Consider the following 22980-nt stretch of genomic DNA (forward strand, 5'->3'; position numbering starts at 1 on the left):
GAATTGCTGTACCATTTCGTATGACAACTTCTCCACAAAGAGATGTAGTACGCGACACGCCGTTCGGACTCGTCTATAAAAATGAGGTCCCTTATCATTGAGCTTAAACTTGAATCCGACTGCTGGAATTGATATGTGCAAAGTTTGCCCCTGTTCCTTAATAGAATGTTCACGGGCATATTTGCATTTTTGCGGCAGATCTTAAGTTCGGGTGAAGGCTTAGAATGTTGAACTCCAAAGACCAAAAAACTGTGGTGGTTATATCAGGCCGAAACATGTTGTCTGCTACTGGAACTTCATTAGAATCCTTTGCAGATCAATAGGCTCTCGGCTTGTGCAAAAATACACCCGGTTTAAGTCTTGAGGACAAGACCCAAAGCATAACTTGGCCTTTTGGCTTATCTGTTAAATATTAAGTCTCCTCAAAGAGTCTATAACTTGTCTCGCTAATCTACACTGTAAAATCCAAGAATTTCACAGTACCATTTTAAATGGTGGATATCCTGTCAAGTGCAATCTTTTTAGAATTTGAAAGCTCCCTAAAAAAAACAAGTTAATTTTATGTTTCTGTTTCCCATTTCACTGGCAAGCCAAAGTCATGAATTAGATATGGGATAAGAACTTACATATGAGTATGCAAATTTAACAAGCAATGCCAAGAAGAGGATTTGTATTCAGTTGTAAATAAAAAGAAAAATATAAGAAATATTTGAAAGTCATTTGTTGGAAAATTTTGGCATGACAAAGGGAAACTTGCAAATATTTGAATTAGTCCTTAGCAAATAAGAGCCTACTTCAACTCAAAGTCACAGCATATATTAACCTCAACAATAAAATCAAAAGTCATTCTTTGTACAACAACAAAAAATTTATAAAAAGAAAATGATGCATAACAAAAAGCCAAAAAGCCCAACACTTCTCAGCTATTTGTGGGGGTCACTCTTACTCTTACTCTAAAAAATTGTATTTCTTCATCTTACCAAAGAGATGGCGAAACTTCTTATATTCAATGCTAGAAATTGTCTCCTTGTTTATCCATATCTTTTGTTGGCCGGCAACCCTTTTTAGTTTTCCTTAGCTTTGGGGGGAAAAGGCCTTTTGTTTCATGGACTCTATTATCTCGTTGGTACAATCGCATGTTTTATTGTCTGTTAGACAAGGACCTATCACACATGCCTGCCCTTAAACACGATGGCATAGAGTATAGCTTTGATGGCTATGAATGGATTGTATGTTTGGCTGTTGGCTGGTGTGGGGCGGGCTATGGTTCGCTTGGCTCTATAGAAAATATGGTAAATTGCTTTCTATTTTATCTTAAGTTTCTGCCATTATTGTGGAAATTTTCTTGAGGTTTTCCCCAACAGCCAACACTCTCGCACTACACCACAACTATTGAACTTGAATACATTTAGCCAGACAATGGGTTTTATTTATAATGAACTACCATTTCTTCTTCTTCTTTCTCAGCTGCTGCTACTACTACTGCTTCCATCCACTCTTGATTGCATTGTATTATGTTAAATACAAAAGCCAACACCCAGGCACGTAGTATTGATTGTGGTGTTCCATACCAAGAATGTATGTCAAGTATTGATAAAATGATTAAATATCAGATTTCCAACAATTAACGCTTAAGTCTCCACGCGTGAGGTTATTGCAGTGCTGTGATAGCATATCCTCAGCAAACACACAGGGCTTTAGTAGCCTGACGCCTTTCAAGCATGTTGATCGATTGCCAAAAGCAGAAAGAAGAAAAAATCTTGATTTTGTCTTTAGTCTTGTCTTTTATAGCAAACATCCTGCTTAAATTATAATCCGCTTATCACACATTTCCCGGGGATATCCTTTCATTAATTATGAAAATTTTGGCACAGACAAACAGACAGACAATGTGACAAATTAAACTTTATCTGCAATTCGTTTGTTGGTTGGTCTTCTGTCCGCTGTCAGCTAACCTCTGCTTGCAGCTGCTTATGCCAAACATTCAAAATTAATTAAGAAATGTTCATGGCATGTTCGCCATCACCATCATTCTCATCATAATCATCATCGCCATCACCACCATTATGTTTAACAACGACATTGTCATTACCGTTAACGTCATTCTCATCCTCATCATCGTTATTATGAGTGTGCTGCTTTTGTTGTTATCGTTATTTTGGGCAAAACTTTTGCCAACCTCAAACCGTATCACACCTACTCCAAAAACTGCCGCCATGCTGTCGTAGCTGATGAATAATCTTTTGTTAACCCCAAGTAATTTATCACATGCCAACATAGAATCCAGACATCAACACATATCGACAAAACTTCCTGCCTTCAATCATTGTCTTTGGTTTTGCAAGCAAAAAAGAAGTCGAAAATACTAAATATAGCCATATACGAAAATAACTTGTGTTTTGAAAAGTCGAAAACATCAAAAGAAGTAAATTTTAGTTTTGCCAAGGATATTAATGAACAATCAGTAGCAGAGAGTGTCAAACAATACTTTTTACGTTCATAAAATTATATAATTTTTGCTAGATGATAGTGGGTAATACTTAATTTGGGCAGAGATTTTTTTTTTTTCGAAATAACCTGGTGTTTATTGGGGGCGTATGATTTATTTTATTTATAATAAAATAACTTTAACGCACCCATATCTCTTTATCTTAAGATTAAAATGAGAAAAAAATATCAAAGAGGATCCTGTGGAGAATGCGCATCCCAAAATCCCCAAACCAAGCATATAGACCGATCTCTTCAATATGGGTCTTAAAAGAAACATATTTCAGAATAGTGTTTGATTTTTATGCAAAAATTAGGGGACAAGTGCTAAAAGGTTACTATCCACATCATATATTGTTTGGAAGAATCATTGGGCATACATATCATATCAAAAGGTGCTGACTTTAGTTGCCAAGCTATCAGAACATCATTGTTATCACACAGTTCCCTATATAAATTTGCAGTTGGTTAAATAACACAACAACGATCGCAGGTTAGAAATTTCCACATCACTATCATGACACTGAAAATACCAGAGCGAATCTCTTTTCTCAAATTTTTACTTAGACCACTTTTGTCCATTTTTATAGTACATTAGCCACAAATCAAAGCATTTAGTAGAAATGGAACCCACGACCCCTGTACTAGAAATCCGAGTTCGCTACATGAACGCTAAGTACAATGGTAGGAATATACTGGTGTGTATTTTTAATTAATGCTGTTATACTGACTTCATATATGGTCGCAGAGACACTGATATTGCAAAATGCAGAGAAATGCATATTAAGAAGGAAATAACAAACAAACCAAGCATTGAAAACTATACCAAAGAATTTTAACAAATGAAAAGTGAAAATTTTTATAAATAAAAGCGTGCTAAGTTAGGCCTGGCTGAATCCTATATACCTTCCACCATGGCCCCCAATTGTCAAATTCTTTGTCCGGCGTCTCTTTATAGGCAAATAAAGGACAATAAGTAAGAATTGCTATGGGAGCTATATCAGATGAACCGGTTTGGGACATACTTGGCTTCGATGTTGGAGACAATAGTAGATGTCATTGTATACAATTTCAAACAAATCGGATAAGAATTACGACCTCTAAAAGCGCAAGAAGTTAAATCGGGAGATCGGCTTATATGGGAGCTATATCAGGTTATAAATTGATTCAAACCATATTTGGCACGCTTATTGAAGGTCATAGCAGAAGTCATTGCTCGAAATTCAGCCAAATAGAATTAGAATTGCGCCCTCCAAACCCCCAAGAAGTAAAATCAGCAGATCGGTTTATATGGGAGCTGTCTCAGGTAATGGACCGATTCTAACCATATTAAGCACATATGTATAGGGTCAAAGAAAAAGTCACTGTGTAAAATTACACTCAAATCGGGCGGTAAACGCGCTTTCTAGAGACTCAAGAAGTCAAATCGGGAAATCGGTTTATATGGCAGTTATATCAGGTTATCAACCGATTTAGACCATACTTAGAACATTTGTTGGAAGTCATACCAAAACGCCATATGTAAAATTTCAACCAAATTGGATAAGAATTGCGCCCTCTAGAAGCCCGATAAGTCTAATTGGGAGATCAGTTCATATGGCAATTATATCAGTTAATAAACCGATTGGAACCATACTTAGCTCTGATGTTGGAAGTTATAACAAAACGCAAAGTGCAACATTTCAGCCAAATCGGATAAGAATTGTGCCCTCTAAGAGCTCAAGAAGTCAAATCATGAGATCGTTTTATATGGCACCTATATCACCGACCTATATCACACATTTACAATCCCAACCAACTTACGCCAATAGAAAGCATTTGTGCAAAATTTCAAGCGCCTAGCTTTACTCCTTCGAAAGTTAGAGAGCTTTTGGACATTTCTCAAACGACTTAATATGTCATGGCGATCAAGAATATATGTACTTTGTGGGGTCTTACAAGAATATTTCGATTTATACCCTCCACCATCCAATGGTGGAGGGTATAAAAATGATCTGATTAAAATGACCAACGCATTTTCTTACTGTTAACTAGTATTGGTTGAAATTCATAAATGGAGGTTCTAAAATATCCATTTCCGGTCCTACAAAGTATTACGAATCGTCGTTAAATCCTAAAACGATTTGATGATGTCCCTATGTCAACCCTTCTGCCCTTCTGTACGTTGCAATCACGCCACAGAATTAAAAAATTTGGATCTTGAGCCCATAAAGGGAGCATTTAATACAAGATTTTGCTGAAATGTTAAACGGTGAATTGTACTAAGCCCTTGATATCCAAACTGAATCAGATCCCGCTTCGATATCTCGGCATAGGGTCTTTGGCTCATAAAAGGCGATTTTATAAATCGATTTCGCCTTCATTTGTAACATTGAGTTGTATTAATCCCCAGACATACAATCAGTTTTTTTTTGTGATCAATAAACCGGCTTTTTCATAAAAAACAGTTTTAAGAACAATTCGAAAAATTAGATTTTTCAAAAAACCGGTTTAAGTTTTTGAAAAAACCGGTTTTTTTTTTTTAATTAAACCCTTTCAAAATTTTATAAATAAACCTTTAGTCAAAAGTCGACCAGCATTTCCTGTTTTTTAGTTTCTGAGGCAACATTAGTTCGGTCGCTGATTGTGATTTAAAGAAGACAAAATTTCAATGAAATTTTCTATAATGACAAATTAAAACTAAAAATTCTCTTAAAGATTAATTTTAATCAAATTAAATGTAATATAATTTTTCTCAAATGTTGATGGAATTTTTGTATAAGGATTTTGATAAATTTTTGTAAGACTTTCCTTCAATAAAAGTGTTATTTATCACAAAATATGGTTAGAAATGAACCATTGGTAAGAAACGGGTTATTTTTAACAAGAAACCGATTTATCAAAAACGCTAAAATTTAATTTTCAAGAAATCGATTAGTACAATGAGCCCAAAAAACCGAAAACCGGTTTTCAAAAACTTATCTGATCATCCTAGTCGTAAGCCCATAGAAAGCGATTTCGCCCAAATTTGGAACAGTAAGTTATATTAATCCTCTCAACATTCGAATTCAATATAGTCCTGACCCGTTGTGGAAATAGCTGCCATAAAGACCGATCTCAGAGAATAGAGCCTTAAGCCTATAACAGGCGTTTTTGTTGTCTGATTTCGCCCAAATTTGGAACAGTATGTTATATTAAACTCCTCGTCATTAGAAACCAATATGGTCCCAATTTGGATATAGCTGCCACATATACCGATTTCCGGCATAGGGTGTTAATCTCATAACAAGGGAAATTATTACCCGATTTAACTGAGGTTTAGAACAGTGAGTTGTATTGGCAATCGTGGATCTCCCAATTTTGTTTATTTATCAATATTTTGCTATATTTTTAAATTCAAGCTTACATTACTACCTATGTATATACAAATAGTCCAAGGGTTCGGATGAGTTGTTATATCTGTATTAAAATGAATCATACGATCCTAAGAACTCTTCTCCGCCTAAAGCGCTTTGTCACACTCCAAAAACTATTTATAGAAGTGAATAAGCATTTTCGCCTCTACCACAAATAAATTCATTTTTTATTACTTTTGTTTGGAAAAAAGTTTCAATACCTATACCCCCTCCAACCAAAGTAACATTTCAAAATTAGATTAAAATACAACCCAAAAGAAAATCTTTGTATCGCCCACACACAGAAAAAAAAACCAAACTAAAACAAACGAACTGGCCACATAATTATTCTTGTACGCATTGCTAAATCCTAAACTTTCTTATGATAAATGATGGCAAAGTTAAGATTTCGCCTTTCCGGACTTTCACTTTTCTCAACTTAATTTTTTGCCTTGATTTAATGTGGCACACTTAAAAGGGCCTTAAGTGTTTGAGTGTCAGTAGGGGTGAGGTTTTTGTGTTTGTATATAATTGGAACAGCACCATTAGTTGGCTAATGTCCGCTAAGATCTAACAAAAACTTTGTTGTTTCGGTTCTTCTTTTATTTTCTTTGTTAATGTTTATGTTATTGTCGATATTAACAAACCATTAAAAAGGCAAATAAATGTTTTGCGATAAAAGAGAATGTTATTAGCCAGGGAAATAAATCACCCTAAACATGACTTATATAAACAACAACAAAAATGATGACGTTGTTAAAAAGTCTGAAGAAAGGCATAAGGACAACGATGGAAAAGGCTAGATGGATGACTTTCCTGGGGAGGTTATAAAATATGTTACAAAAAGTTTAAGTACAAAAATAAGCAAAACAATGTGTCACGATAAAAAAAAAACTTTGGAATAAAGAATAAAATAAGAAAAAAATATGGTAACAAAATGTAAAGAACATCATGTTTGATGGAAAAGTAGTACCTAAGTGTGAGTTAACTGCTACTTCTGCGGGATTTAACTGTACAAATTCTTTACAAGAGGCATAGTTAAGCAGCAATTTGAATAGCACCGAACTCTTCTGCATTGAATAGCACCGAACTTTTAAGTTCCTTACTTCCTTTATGAACTTTGTTACTCTCTTATTTATCATCTTAAAATTTTTAGTTGAAATTTTTTATATTTATTTTTAGAGTTTTTCCTTGTCATGTCATATATTTATAACAAATATTTTATTGGTAAAATGATAACATTAAATAATATTTAATTTGTTTAAGAAGTTACTTTGCAGTAATAAACTGAGTGCATTCATGACGCATGATTTATTTTAATTCTAATTGAATAACTAATACGCACTCTAGTACCATATAATTATTTGTACTCAGGGAAAATAATAGAAGCCATATTTTTATACCCTCCACCAGAGGATGGGAATGGAGGAATGGAGTTATTCCGTTTTTAACCTCTCGAAATATTCATCTAAGACCCTATAAAGTATTGTATATATATTCTTGATTTTTATCTGTCCGTTCGTCCGTCTGTATGTCTGTCTGTCGAAAGCAAGCTAACTTTCGCAGTAGTAAAGCTAGGCGTTTTTGTACAAATACTTCCTATTAGTGCTGCTCGCTTGGGATTGTAAATGAGCTTTATCGATCTATGTTTTGATATAGCTGCCATACAAACCGATCTTTGATCTTGACTTCTTGAGCCACTAGGGGACGCAATTTTTGGTGGGTTTGCTGAAGTTTTGAATGAGGTGTTTTGTTATGACTTCCAATAACTGTGCCAAGTATGGTGAAAACCGGTTTATAACCTGATATAGCTGCCATATAAACCGATCTCGGATCCTGACTTCTTGAGCCTCTAGAGTGCGCATTTATTATCCAATTTGGTGGAAATTTTGCATGAAGTGTTTCGTTTTTGCTTTTAACAACTATGTTAAGTATGGTTTAAATCGGTTCATAATGTGATGTAGATCTGGACTTTTTGAGCCGCCAGAGGGCGCAACTTTTACCTGATTTGGCTGAAATTTTGTTACGTTTTGTTACGACTTCCAACAACTGTGTCAAGTATGATCTAAGTCGGTTCATAACCTAATAAAGCTCCCATAAAAACCAATCTTCCGATTATACTTCATGAGCCTATAGAGGACGTAATTCTTATCTGATTTTGCTAAAATTTTGCATAATGATTTACACTTTTGTCTCCAACAGTCAAACCAAGTATGGACCATACTTGGTTTATTACTTGGAAAATTCGCCGTTAGTGTTCTATTATGACGTCCAACAACTCCGTTTAGTTCGGTCCAAATCGGTCAATAACCTGATATAGCTCCAACAAAAACCAATCTCACGATTTGACTTCTTGAGCCCTTACAAGCCACAATTGTTGTCCGATTTGGCTGAAACTGAGCATGTAGTGGTCTGTTATGACTTCCAACAACTCTGCTTAGTATGGTCCAAATTAGTCTATAACCTGATATAGTTCTCATATAAACCGATCTCCCGATTTGACTTCACTTCTTGAGTCCTTACAAGCCTCAATTTTTGTCCGATTTGGCTGTTCTGTTTTAACTTTCATCAAATTTGCCAAATACGGTCCAAATCAGTCTATAACCTGATATAGCTTCCAAGTTACGCAGAAATTTGGTATGTAGAATAAAATTATGCCCTTCAACTAAATTTATTTTGTATAATTTCTTTTTGCAGAATCCATGGTGGTGGGTTCCAACATTCGCCCACCCGCTTTTACTTGTTTTATTTTTATTTTTAATTTTTTTTTTTTTTTTTAATTTTATATATTTTTGAAATATTTCCTACTTAAAATAAATTGTATCTCATGCAAAGCGCGACATTTTTTTTATCTAAAATATTTTCTTTAATTCTATTTGTTTTCGTTTCTATAAACAGCATTTAATAAAATTTGTTTTGTATATTTTATAACAATAATTTTCGCCGACTATTTGCTGAGCATTGAAACAAATAAAAAATGCTGTTTGCTTGTTTGCCAAAGAAGGAAAAACAAAAAGCACAAAACAAAAACTAAAAACACGGTATATAAAATATTTATTTTAGACTACGAGTGCAGCTTAGTGCGCTGTTGTTGTAGACGACAACGACAGCCGGATATAAACAGACTAGCACCCGGCAACAGCAACTAAATATCAGTTTATTTATCAAAAGTAAACATTTGTCTCCCCCGCACTCTCAGCAATCACTCAAGCACCATGGCAAAGTGCATGTAGTCTATGCATTTATTTTATTGCATGCCACCACACTTGGCATGATTGGCGCTTCATCATTTTAACGCTAGAGAGTTGGAAAAAAATTAAATTTGAATAAAAATGCATGAGTAAAAAAAACAGAAAATCACAGTTTATGACAGCTTGACAGTTTAAGAAAAAAAACAAAACAGACAAATAAGCAATAGTGAGAAAAACAATTTTTATTAATACCGAATAGAAAAGGAAAAGACACGAAATTCATTAGATGGGCCAAAAAACGAAAATACTATTTTGAAAAATTCATTTGAAAAACTATGTTTTTTTAGTCCCTTAGAGAGTATAATTGCCTTGCCACCTATGATTGATTTGAATTCTAAAAACAAACACGAGAATATTTTGGGAATTTTATTATGAAACCGCATATTAATACAATGTAAATGAAAGCTGATTGTTTTGTCCCTTAGAGCGTATGATTGCTTGCTGCCTATGAAGCGTATGATTGATTCGAATTCAATTAAAAACTATTATACGCCTACATGAACCATGCAATGCAAAAACTTGGTTTTTACAAAGGTAAATAAACATCAAAGCAGTAATAGAATACGTGACTATTTCAGAAGAATAACACAGCAATTAATAAATAAAAAAATACACAGCAATAAATACTTTTTAGAATTATGTGAAATTTGTGTTGAATGACTTTTAAACTTGCAGATGTATTTTATCGTTACATAGCTTCTGCATGTTGCTTTTATACTCCGAAAATGGACTATAACATAATCAAGTTTATGCACCCTAAATAAAAAATTAACATATTCGCAAAACTTAATGTAGATTTGAAATAGGTTTATTTGACAGATTTCCTTTATAGAACCCTTAAATAAACCTATTTACAATCTACATTAAGTTTTGTAAATAAGACTGATAGAGTTTTTACATTCCCAATTCGGTTTTATGCAAGTAACTTTCTTATCCCCTTCGTTTCATTATCTGTCTTAGCATATCTTCTCTTACTAAACCAAACTCCATTTAGTTGCCTTGTAACATATGCAACTGTTAAACGCTCATATTTTCTGATAATAAAGTCTTCACTAACAATGTCTACTTTACTTATCCTTTAGAAAAATCCCTCTTCCTCCCATTACATTTATGCTGCTTCTATACTCTGCATTATCATTCATTTTAACCTAATTTGCATATATTAATCTTCACTTTACAATATTACCCACCCCTTCTTCCCAAAGCGTAAATATACACCTAAAAACTGTAAAAGCCTTGGATGGTGGCTCCTGCTTGTCTATCTTGGCAAACATTTGCCTTTGCTTTATGGTATTAAAATCAAAAGGAAAAAAGCTCAAACTTTTAATGAACACACTTTTTAGTTGGGCAAATATTTAACGATTTCTTGTAACTATTACGAAAACTTTACTAACAAGATATTAAACATTGAACCATAGTAGGTTAAGTTACGGTAAAACTAAAAGCAGTGGCAAAAAAAAACTTAAGTTATTTGCCACTAGAACATAAATTTCAAAAGTTTTGCCAGCACAAAGCAAAAACCGTAAGCTAAATACCACTAAAACAGAAAATATTGCGAAAAGATTTTGAATAAGACAACTATTTATACATAAAATAGCATTCTAAGCGAATATAAGAAAATTACCCAAACAATCAATTGGTATGGAGGTATTGCAAATGATTATACGCCACCAGATCCTACTATGAATAAAAATTAATATTCATAATACGCACCAAGCTACCCAAAAATATAAAATTATGACGTTATTTACATAAAAAAAACCTCATAAGGTAAGCGTTTGGGAAAAATGGAAATCATAGCCATAATTACATTTTATTTCTAATATAAACATATTTGCAAAATTATTTGCTCATTTCCTCAACCTACGCATAAGACATAACAACCATAATTTTTTCCAGCAAATAAATTAAAATCCGCATGTCCTCCTCAGCCTATGATAAACTTTATGTGTCACTTATCTAAATTTTTATCTTTCACTAATCTAAATTTGTAACATACTGCTCCTACACTTTTTCCCCTTTTAAATTAGAGCAACACAAGTTATATACACACTCATTGTAAGAAAAACTAGCATTGAAATGTCCTAGTTATTCTTCCGCCCTACCCCCCAAAAAAAAACAACGCTTTCGTTGCCATTCACAAGAAACACAATACTGAACAAGAGATTTGGACAATCTTCTTTAACTGTTTCCTTCCTTTTAACTCAAAAATTTCTATGGCATTTATCACCCTTTCGTTAACTACAGCAAACACTTGTGAGTTAAATTTAGCGCTTCGCATTTTGTTTCAAGGGTACTTCTTCTAGTACTCGTATACTCTTTCACAAATCTATGAAGCTTTAGTAGGTGGAACAGTATTTAAGACATAAATCATTGCTTTAAAATGTCTTTTTTTTGTTCAGTGCAGGGGATGTTCTGTTTTTTTTTTATATAGTTCTTTAAATCGCTTAAAGTGTTTGCCATTGCTTCAGGTATTCTTTAACAACATAATGGGCATAGCTGATCCTCTATGCTTATAGACCATAGACACCCAAGAGTGGTGGAGATGTTGTTTTATGTGACCCCTATAAGCAATCATTTGGAATAAAATAAAGCTACTCAGACAGCATTCCTGTAGCATAGAGAGCAAAAAGAAACCAAGAGCCATAAGAACAAAACGACCCCATATATTTTCTTCATACACGCTTCCACCTTGCCGTCTTCCCTATGTTTCCAGATAAATGAGAATATATTTTACCTAAGGATGGCACGAAACTGTTTATAAGAGCTGTATGCTGTAAAAGAATTTAATTGTACAGCATAAGCATGAGGTTATATGTCTTCCTTTGAGTACTTAGTACGAAATCCCCAGGCACAATGCAAAGACAACAAATGCCTATCAAAAACGAAGCCAATTGGGATTTAGCCTCATCTATCTGGTAATGAGATTTTTAATTGTCATTTTAATAGAGCTCCATAAATATTTTGGTTTTTTTTTTCACCGAAGCGGTAGACTAAGGGAATTTTGTTTTTTAAGCTACCACCTTATTAAAGATTGTCACATGTTTGGAAAAATGGTTCAGGGTGCTTTATCGAAAATTATCGAAATCAAAAAATGGAGGAGAGCCTAATCTTCACACACAACATAGAATTGTGCAAATTTTTAAAGAGACTTATTTGATACGTATGATTAATTATAAGTGATCGATTTCGAGCGTATAACTGAGTTAGCGTCAAGTGGTTTTACATTACATTTCATATTGAGCTCTCATGCCGATGGCCGCTGACGCTTACCCTAAGAAATGGATGCAAACAAATTGACGCTGACTCTTTTAAGGACAGTCATGCGTATCATAAATATTTATTTTAACAAGCAATTGTACGCAACTGATAACTGATATTCCGTGTTTATTTACAAACGCCTTTTGTCAATCCTTAATAAGCTCTTAAACATCTTAACCTAAAGCATAAGGTTGGAAAATATCATAAAAATTAGTAGCAACGTATAATGCTTAACCGGGTCACACATTTTATAGTTGAAGAAATGTCAATTCAGGAGATCGATTTATTTATATACAAATAACATGTACGATGCTGATTTGGACTATGCTTGGTTTGGTATTGAAAGTCAAATCAGAAAAATATATGCAAAATTTCATCTACATCGAGTAAAATAGGTTCATATGAGAGCTACATCAGGGCTGATTAAAGACATACTAAGCTTGGGTACTGGCTGGAACAGGGCCAAACTTCTCACATATCATTGAGTGATGTCCGATTCAAGTTTAATCTCAATAATAAGGGGCCCCTTTTTTATAGCCGAGTCCGAGTGGCGTGCCGTAGACCGACACCTCTTTAAAGTTTAGTTTTTACATGGCAAAACACCTCACAAATATCGCCAGCATTAGGAGGGGATAAACACCGCCGAAAAAAAATTTCTGATGTCTCTGCCAGGATTCGAACCCAGGCGTTCAGCGTCAAAGGCGGACATGCTTACCTCTGTCCTACGGTGGCCTCCATAAACGAACATTATGTGGACAATTTCAGTCCAATAGATAAAAGATTGTGCTCTCCAGGGGGATTTCGTTCAGTATTAAAACATTTGGAGCGTATAAGTGATAGTAATTTATGGCCCATCTAAGCGTATGATTCGCATTAATAGAAAAAAAGCATACGCAAAGAAGAACATGTTGAACCCACGGTTTTTAAAAAAAATCAATTTTTTTTATTTTAATGAGTTCTTCTGAAATGAAAATGAAATAACAATTAAGGGCTCAAGGTGTCAAATCGGAAGTTCGGTTATATATAAGACCTATATCAGGTTATAGACCGATTTTGACCTTTCTTGAAACAGTTGTTGGAAGTGGTAGCAGAGCACTACGTGCAAAATTCAGTCTTTACGAATAAAAATTGCGGCTTGTTAGGGCTCAGAAGTCAAATTGGGAGATCGTTTTATATGGCAATCCCTAACAACCTACATCAATAAGACGTATCTGTGCAAAATTTAAAGCGGATAGCTTTTCGCCTTCGACGACTATCGTGATTTCGACAGACGGACGGACGGACATGGCTAGATATGCACAGAATGCCGTGACGGTCAAGAATATATGTACTTTATGGGGTCGCAGATCAATATTTCGAGGTGTTACAAACGGAATGACTAAGGTGTGGGCTTAAAAAAATGTCACATATCTGCCAGCAAGAACATTTTCTATCAAAAATATCACTTTTTAATCAAATCGACTTATGTCATAGACCTACTGGACTATTTTGCGAGATGATTGGCATACTTGGTGCAAAACGTCAGTCACATCGGCCAAGAATTGCGCTTATCAGTGGTATCCACCAGAGAACAGCAGCAAGCCACATTGAAAATGAATGCACACGAAAGACATGAAGGGAATGGCACGCTCACACCTTATACCAGCAATCGTTGTTGACGCTTACGACTCTCAACGACCAAAGCATAAAATGCTCCTTTTAATTCGTTGAGCCATTGTAAGTGTTTTTGAGGATGAGCATATTGCCAATCATATTTTGCATTTTAAGCAATACGCACGAGGACTCACATTGAGCGCAAATGAATAGAAGACACACACACTCAGCTACCTTTCAAATATGAGATTTGCGTGGTTTGTAATGGCATGGGTAAAGAAAAAAAATGGAAGTAAGTCTGTCATTTTTGAACAGACGGAGACAGACAGCACGTACTTTACTGGTAAAACCAAATCTAATCCTATATCTATAAACTTGATGTAACATTCCTCTGCTTGCTTTGGCTTCATATGGCACTCATCTGAGTTGAAGATCACATCCACTGAACGTTTACTAAAACGTTCGCGCATCTCTCACTCGATTGTATTTGTGCGTGTGTTTCTACCTAACTTTGCTTTTACGTGGCATGTGATACAGACAATTGATTTGGCCAAAAGTGGCTATTGAGTGTTACGTTTTGGGTCTCATGCAGTTCTCTGGTATCCACACAATGTCTAAGGATTTGGAGCAATGATTTGTATGATTCATATTAATTCAAAAATCACATATACGCAACCAAGAACATGTTCTGCCAATATAACGATTTATTTATCTCACAAATAATTCTCAATCTACAACCCATTGAAACAGAGGGACAAACAAAACCTTTTTGAACCGATAGTAATTTCTTATAGTCTTATTTAAATCTTTCATAAATTCACCAAATTTTAAATAACATTTTATTCAAACCAAAACCATTTTTATGACCAAACCAAACATTCAATAGTTTCTTGGAAACACAGCTCTTGCCACACCTCAATGTTCCGTATCTTACACTACTCTGGCATAGTACTTAAAATCACCACCCCCAACTCAAACATATTCCTTTTCATCAACTTAACGCAGCATCATAGCGTAGCCATGTCTAAAGGAACAAACAATACAAGGCTGAATAGAATAGAAAAGCTTTAAGAAATTAGCCAAGAGCAAAAGGCAAACGATTTCTACAAACTCAAGACGCTTTCCTCTTTGTACAATGGCTTTCAAAGTTATTGTACAATAAGAAGAGTTTTTTTTTATTTTCAATGAAAGCAAACAAAGGAGATTTCAAACTAAAGGCATACTGTTTCGAAGAAATCATTTAATGATCAAAATCAATTGAAATCTATTAGCCAAGTAATACAAAGGGGGAATAATGAAATTCCGTTGTTTTGGTTTCCAGAATTAATTAGATTCGGGGAAAATATTAGCTGTGATTAGAAGGAATGACATTGAGCTCATAAATAAGCTGAGCACACAATCTGTACAAGCTATTGCAGCATTATTGTAAAAGGTTGCAAAACAAATCCTAAAATAACGTCGGAAGCCACACAATGAACGAACATTTTAACAAAGTCGCTAAGTCACTAACGATCCTTAACTCAAATATGTAGGCGCCGTAAAAGCACCAATAAAAGCTTTAATTTTCCTCCGATTCATCGGAAGGTTAGTATGAGAAGTCCTAATGATTTCAATGCTCATACCAATTAGGACCCAGATAGGTTCATAAATAAATTTAGATATATTGAATTGAAGCCCTAGAGAGGTGCATATTTTCTGATTTGTTAAAATTTTAAATATAAAGTACACTTAAAACCTCTAACATTCACACGGCATAAGGCCCCGATGGGTCCATAGAGAGATATGTTGCTCCCAACCAAAGAAACCTCAAGACTGTTTTTTTTTTTATAACCGTAGTTTAGATTATGTAACCACTTTCAAAAAATATTTTCCCATACAAACTAATAACAAAACATATTATTTTTTTACTATGATTTTTTATAAACCCATCCAATCTTTCTGCCTTCAGGTGTTGAGCAAAACCATTTCATAGAAATGTTTACACAAATAATATTCGCTTGTTACCAAATGCTTAGAATGGCAAAAAAAATCGGAAAACGTCATGGGAGATGATCTAAAAACATGACTGCTTATGAAACAACGCACAAAACGTGTCCCTGATAACAAAACAACAACAGGCAACGAAAAAATATTTTTGCGTACTCTTGTGCTCTTGAGTTTAGAGTTAAACGCAATAACTGACAGTTACAAAAACACACACCCACACATACATCTAATCTCAAAATAAAACTACCACATACGAGTATGCCTACCACAAGGCAAACGCAAAAATGTTCTTAACTACAAATATGTTTTCAAACACTTAGTATACTTTAAGGCGTACACAAGCTGGATGCTCACTCACACTCACACTCACTACTAGACCACTTAACATAAGATTTTTTATGCCATCATCATTTTCCTTTCGTTTTGCCTTTGCCTTGGTTGAGATTTTTTTTCAGCTTCGTTTTGTGTTCTTTTTTTGCTTTTTGCAGAATTGTTAATGATTTTGGTGGTGTTTTTTTCGTTTTTGCTCTTCTATGTAAGCAGGTATAAGAGCATAGAATAGTAGAAGTGGGAAATACACGCAGTGGAATAACAATTTTTTGTAGCATACTTTAGGGGCTTAAGGTTTGATTTTGTAGGGTCGCCTCAGTACGTTTCGGCGGAGCCACATGCAAGTTATTCACCAGCCAGCCAACCACCCAGTCTAATATGACTAAGGAGGACACGTGCCGTGTGCGCTTCCATCGTTTGCGAGCATTGTGATCTCTTTCGCATTGTGGACCATAGTCTCTGGTGCCATTCGGCAGCTTTCATTTACATGCATAAAACTTTAGTATTTTCCACACTTCTGCTATGGTCGGGTTGCTGCTATTGTTTTTTTTTTTTTTTTTTTTGCCTTATTTTGTTTTCTCCCCATTCCTGTGTGTGTTTTAGAGAGCCTTTCAGATCCATTCTTTGCTCCCCAATGGCATTATCATATAAAACTAACGCATAAATATGTTTATTAGCTTGAATTGTTTTCCAGCATCCATGTTTTGTTGAGTGGGTGTTGTAGTAAGTAGCCTACAACACCTTGCTGGTTACGTCTACGGTTAACATTGTGCGTTGAGCCTTACGCGTATGTGTAATATTTAATATTTATTAAAACAAATATGCCCGAAAAATTACACACATTTGTCTAATAAAAATTCATGAACTAATCTCCTGCTGTTGAGGGGGTTGCATAAAAACAATATGCCAACATGCCATAAACATGCTTGTATTATTTGGTGTTTTTCTTTTTTACACCAGCAACTACCGTGAAATTCAATTAGGTTCAGTTTTTGCCTTTTGCTGTTTTACTCATGTTACACATATTAATCAAATGTAGGTGGGGGAAAGGCATCAAGAGGTCTTCAAAAGAAAATTTCATTATAAATCCAGGGCTAAGAAAAACTTTAAGATTTATTTTATGCCACGTTAAAAAAAATTTATGAGCTTAGAATATGGGTATAGGGGAGCGTATGATTTATAGCAATACAACTGATATTTTCCAACCGCCATAAATCCTAAGAACTGTAAAGACTTTTAACTTATTAACCAAATCCCAGGTTTTATAGCAACGAAAAATTAAAAACAAAAAAAACGGTTTTGATACGTCTTTAATTCAATATAAGTGATTTAAAAATCTAATCTGTTCGCGTACTTTCCATGAAAAAATTTTCCATTAGAAGAGTAAGCACAAAATTTATTCTCTTTTACTATTTATTTACATTTAACGGCAAGTTTTCATAAAACAGCTGCAAGTTTCTACTGGGAAAAAATTCTGCAGTAGATATTTGCAAGCTCTCAATAACCAAACTCTCAACATTTTGATCGCTATCACTCACTCTCCCTCTCTCTTCTGTTGGCAAATAAAGTACAATTTGTGCAAATTTGCACAAACTTTTGAGTAGGCGAACGCACAAATCAAAACAATATTCATCATACGCCTGCAAATTATATTCCTCATACGTCTTTCTGTTATAAAAATATTCATCATACGCCCAATTGGTATGCCATACCCAGTACTAGATCTCCGTTAGTTGATAACTCCTTGCCCAGTTGAGACTGAGTCCCTAAGACAACTCTGTTAGCAAACTGGACCCATTTAAATATTTAAGGTGTTTAAGCCCTATATATGATCAACATGTATTTTGGGACTAACTAGCATATGTTTTATATACGGAAATCAAAGAGAAAATCAAATCAATTATAAGCCACCATAAGACATAGGATCGCATCACTGCCTCAGTGAACAAAGGGGAGGCCTTGATAATACTATCTATGTCAGAAATTTTGCAAGCTGGATGTCCTCTTACCTCTTACTAATATCCAGAATATTTAAAATATCCACTCGACACACAAGACCAAAGCGTATGAGTTATGCTTATAAAGTTTCTATGAGTTATACGCACCTATGTGCAAAATATCATATTTTTCATATCTTTTTCCGCAAACGTGCACTTAAACAAATTTGCTCTAAGTTTAAAGGAATTTTTATCTTCAATGGTGGTAGATTCCCAACAGACCCTTATGTTTATGAGTTGGGCACTCAGGCACTTAGGGTCAAATTTGCATATCAGTTTAATACTGCATGGTTAAGTGGGTTTAATCAGGTTGACGGTTAATTTGCCACGGTCGGAACACATGCCCGTTGGGGTGCAGTCTTATTAAGCATTTTTTCCTAAATTTACTCTACCCAAATTCTATTCTCCAAGATATTTTATTTGAGAACCGTATTGTCCAGGTCGATCTTCATGTCCATTTGAGGAGTCTGGTCTCTTAGGGTGGGTTGGCCCTCAAGATAATTCATCCCTAATGTTAAGATCAGTTTCGTACTCTACTGTCATTAAAATCGTTAATTTGAGTCTCTTATTTTGGGGTGGGGCGTTCCCCCAGACATTACCTCAAATTTATATAACAAATTCATACTTTTGGGTTATCATAGGATTGCAAACAAAATTTTACTTAAATCGGTGCACCCATCTCCGAGGTGACGAAATTTTTGCATACCAAAAATTTTATATCGAAATTTAGGGCGGAGTACATAAAGGGGCAGCCCCATCCTTATTGCCCTCCAAATGGTGACATAGACCAATCATGACAATATGGGATTCAAATAAAAGGTACTTGAGAGTAGAAAACGAATTTGACATCCCAAAGTGTTTGGTGGCCGCCACACACACCAAACATCCTCAAAATCAAACATATTTGACGACCATGTCGATATGGGACTCAAATGAAAGGTCTTTAGGAGTAGAGAACCTAATTGGCAACCACTTTCGGGACAAAGTCAGACTCCCAAAACACCCCCAGACTAGGCTTTGCTGACGGCAGTAATAAAGCACTCAAATAAAAGTTATTTGAGAGTAGATTACAAAACTGATATCTTTTTTCGGGCAAAGTGCCTGAGTGGCATAATTGGTGAAAGACATCCACATTTAGGACGAAATATCTAAAGAGCCGTATCACCCCCAAACAAGACTTATTTAACGACGGTGCCAATATAGGGCTCAAATAATTGATATAAGGGAGAAAGAAGGCACAGCGACCAAACCTTAAGACCTAGGGAGATCAACCTAAAAGACAATTATATACAAATATGGTCTAATCTGCCAAAGGGACAGATACAACTCACTGTAAAAAATTTTAGTGAAGTTGGTGAATAAATGAGCCTTTTATTGGTGTAAGATTCTATGTCGCCAACTTTATCTGAATATGGTCTACTCTACTCCGCACGATAGTATGCGAGTTTGCAATAGACAACGGCCGATATCGCCAAGTCAACTGAATTATCAGGCATTTATAGCATATTACGGGGTTACAAAGTTATTCTAAATAACTATCCTATGTTGGGGAGATTATGAGCAATTATAATCTATTCAGAACATATAGGCGTATGATTCATATTAATTCAATTATTAACACTAATACGCACCAAAAATTTGTTAGTTAGCACCATATTTATATATTTAGCCTCACATCTAATTATTTTATTTTTTATACAAAAACATTTTTGTGTACTCACTTTGATTTAACTGCTCTCGAAATCACTGAAAAGAAAAGAAAAAAGCAACATAAGAAAAAGTTTAAAAAAGAATTTCTTGAAACATAAAATCCATAATCGAGTATTTATTATCCTCCAAAAAATCGTTCTCTTACTTTAGACCATATTTCTCTGCCTCATTTTAGCATGTGCACTTTGTGCTACATGTACTTGAATTTATTGACCTGTCAGCACTTCTTGAAAAGAAATAATTTGCTTTGCTGCTCTTTTCATTTTCAAGACGACATCAACAGCAGAAGCAACAGCAACAACGCCATTGATGAACATTCAGTGTTCATCTTTGTGCCATTAGAGCTATCAATTGCAAAATTCCCTAGTGGCCATTTCAATATTTGCACACGCAGACATAAGGTAATCCCAGAACCCATCAGACCCCAACCCTAACTGTCTCTAACAGACGACAAAGGCATACTTGCTGATGCTTGTATGCCAGGCATTTTTTTTTTGTAACCAACGAGCAAATGAAACGGGAGGTGCAACTTTAACCTTTACACCAGCCAGTTGATGGAAACCGCAAGGCAGCATTTCGACACAAGCCATGCTACTCTGTATGGCATAGCACCTTTAATCCCTTAACATGTATATTAAATGATCCATTGCAGCTAAACAAACATGGCCATTCTTGAAGCACACAATCGAATTGCTTTTATGGACTTTGTTTTTTGTTTTGCTTGACTTTTTTCAAGTTTGTGGTAGTACAAAAATTTAAAATGTTCAAACAAAGCGGTTCAGAAGAAAAACAACCTAAGCAAACAACAAAAAATAAAAAGAAAAATCACAGCTAAAGGAGTTCTTTCTTAAATTCTTCTTACAATTCGTCCAACTAATTGTAAATATCCTTGGCCTTTCTGTGAGGTAACCCTTATGTTGCTGCTTAAGCTATTTTCCCCTTTTGCCACTTAAGATTGCTACTACTACACATGTCCTCTCATATATGTTTGCTTAATTCTTGTGAATAATTTATACAATCTCCTCGTTTTATATGACATTATGTGAAATCTACCTTTTTTCCATAATAAGTTTTCCAAAGAATGCAAGCCAAAGCTAAGATGGAAGACATCATAAAAAAAGCAAACATAATAAGAGTTCATAACTTTTTCATAAACACATTTAATGGAATGTGTCTTGTGGGCCCCGCTGCCCTCTCCAACTATCTTTCGCCTTAGCAGTAAAGCGAAATCTAAGGTGCAGATGTTGGGCCCCAAGGGTTAAAAACTCATGTGGGTGTGTGTGTGTGTAAGAGATTTTTCAAGAGTATCATTCCCAGCCATTAGGAAAGGCAAGCAAAGGCTCTTCTACTCTAAAGGAGGCTCTCAAAAGTTTCAATTAGAGACAACACCACCATGCTCCTATTGCAGCTCCTTCCCTTTTTTTCCTTCCTTCCCATGTGGTATGTTTGATTCATACAAACCAAATTCCCGCATGCAAACTGCCATATGTCTGGCTGCTCGTTAAGGATGTATTTTATGCCTGCTGAAATTATGGTTATTATAACGTTTCACTCCACCTAACATTCTAACATCGAGCAAAAGGACATGTCATGCCAGGCCGCTTTGTTCGTCACTTTACAAAGTCAAGGGAACATGTACTCTTCTTATGCTGCATCGGGCGCCAAGAGCCACCTGGGGGAGGAGCGAAAAGCATTCATTTGAAGAAAATAAAGAAGTTTTGATTGTCGTTTCTAAGCTTGTCTGCATTTAAAATAACATAAAGTTATTATTATTAAAACAAAACCCCACATAACTTGTAACGAAAAAATCGTAATTTAAACAGTAATCTCATTAAAAAAAATTACATTAAGGTGCTGAGTTTTACTCCCTGGCTCCATACAATGACAGGCCTGAGTAATTTATGATAATTAAATGTTGCTCATACATTGTTGGGCCCATACCTTCACATTAAAAATTATTATAAATGAAAAAATCATAAAGGCAAGCAGAAACAAAAAAAAAATATAATTGAGAAAAGTTTAAACATAATGACCATATAATGAACTCATTCAAGAAAATATTTAATCATTTTTCATATAAAACTCAACCAAAGTGTCATGTGAATGAGTATGAGTAATTAATCTTTGTTGGAATAACGATCCAAACAGAACGTCAAGTAATCAGAGGGTAATTGGCCAAAAGTTAAAACTTATAAACCAAAAAAGTTTGCTAATATAGAAAGTTGAGACAAAAGTTCTTTTTAGAAAGAAAATCAAATGTTGGCAATTTCTTTAGATAATAACTTCACATTTGTACAAACACAAAATTTGAAAAAATTTTCTGTACAAAAAATTTTAAAATAAAATAAGAAATAAAACAAAAAAATTATAAAATATAAAAAAAACTAAAAAACCAAAACGAATAAAAAAGAATATTGAAAGAAAAAATAATAAATAAAATATTTGATAAAATATGTAAAAAAATAAAACAATTATATATAAAAGACTATTTATAAAAAAAAATAGAAAAACATGATATTGGGAAAATAGAAAACTCGAAAAAAAGAACAAAAAAAAATATAAAATAAAAAATAAATTAAGAAAAAAAATAAAAAAATATAAGTCTTAATCGTTTTTCACATAAAGCTCAACCAAAGTTTCATATCAAAGAGTAATGTATCTTTGTCAAAGAGTAATGTATCAAAACAAAACGTCAAGTAATCTAGGGATAATTGGACAAAATTTAAAACTTAAACTCCGAACATAAATGCTAATATAGAACATATTGCCAAAAATTTATGTAGATATAAAATGCTAACAATTTCGTAAGTAATTAATTTAAAATTTTTTTATATAAACAAAACCTTTTAAAAAAATTTCAGTAAAAAAAATTTTGAAATAAAATAAAAAAGTAAAACAAAAATTAATATTGCAATAAAAAATTGAATACTAAATATTTAGAAGAATATGAAATATATAAAAAATAAAAAAATAACAAATATAAAAAATAAA

The 22980-nt window shown here is 34.2% G+C and overlaps 1 protein-coding gene and 1 long non-coding RNA gene across 6 annotated transcripts in view; one reads left to right on the top strand and one right to left on the bottom strand.

Moving 5' to 3' along the window:
- Positions 1-22980, top strand: part of LOC106092674 (microtubule-associated protein futsch) — a 379860-nt gene that overhangs the window by 293420 nt on the left and 63460 nt on the right. The window lies entirely within an intron of this gene.
- Positions 1-22980, bottom strand: part of LOC131996848 (uncharacterized) — a 334069-nt gene that overhangs the window by 211086 nt on the left and 100003 nt on the right. The window contains exon 3 of the long non-coding RNA XR_009398040.1: positions 20001-20025. This is a non-coding gene — a long non-coding RNA (uncharacterized LOC131996848). The remainder of the gene's footprint in view (positions 1-20000; positions 20026-22980) is intronic.

Source organism: Stomoxys calcitrans, chromosome 4 (genome assembly GCF_963082655.1).
Source record: "Stomoxys calcitrans chromosome 4, idStoCalc2.1, whole genome shotgun sequence".
NCBI lineage: Eukaryota > Metazoa > Arthropoda > Insecta > Diptera > Muscidae > Stomoxys > Stomoxys calcitrans.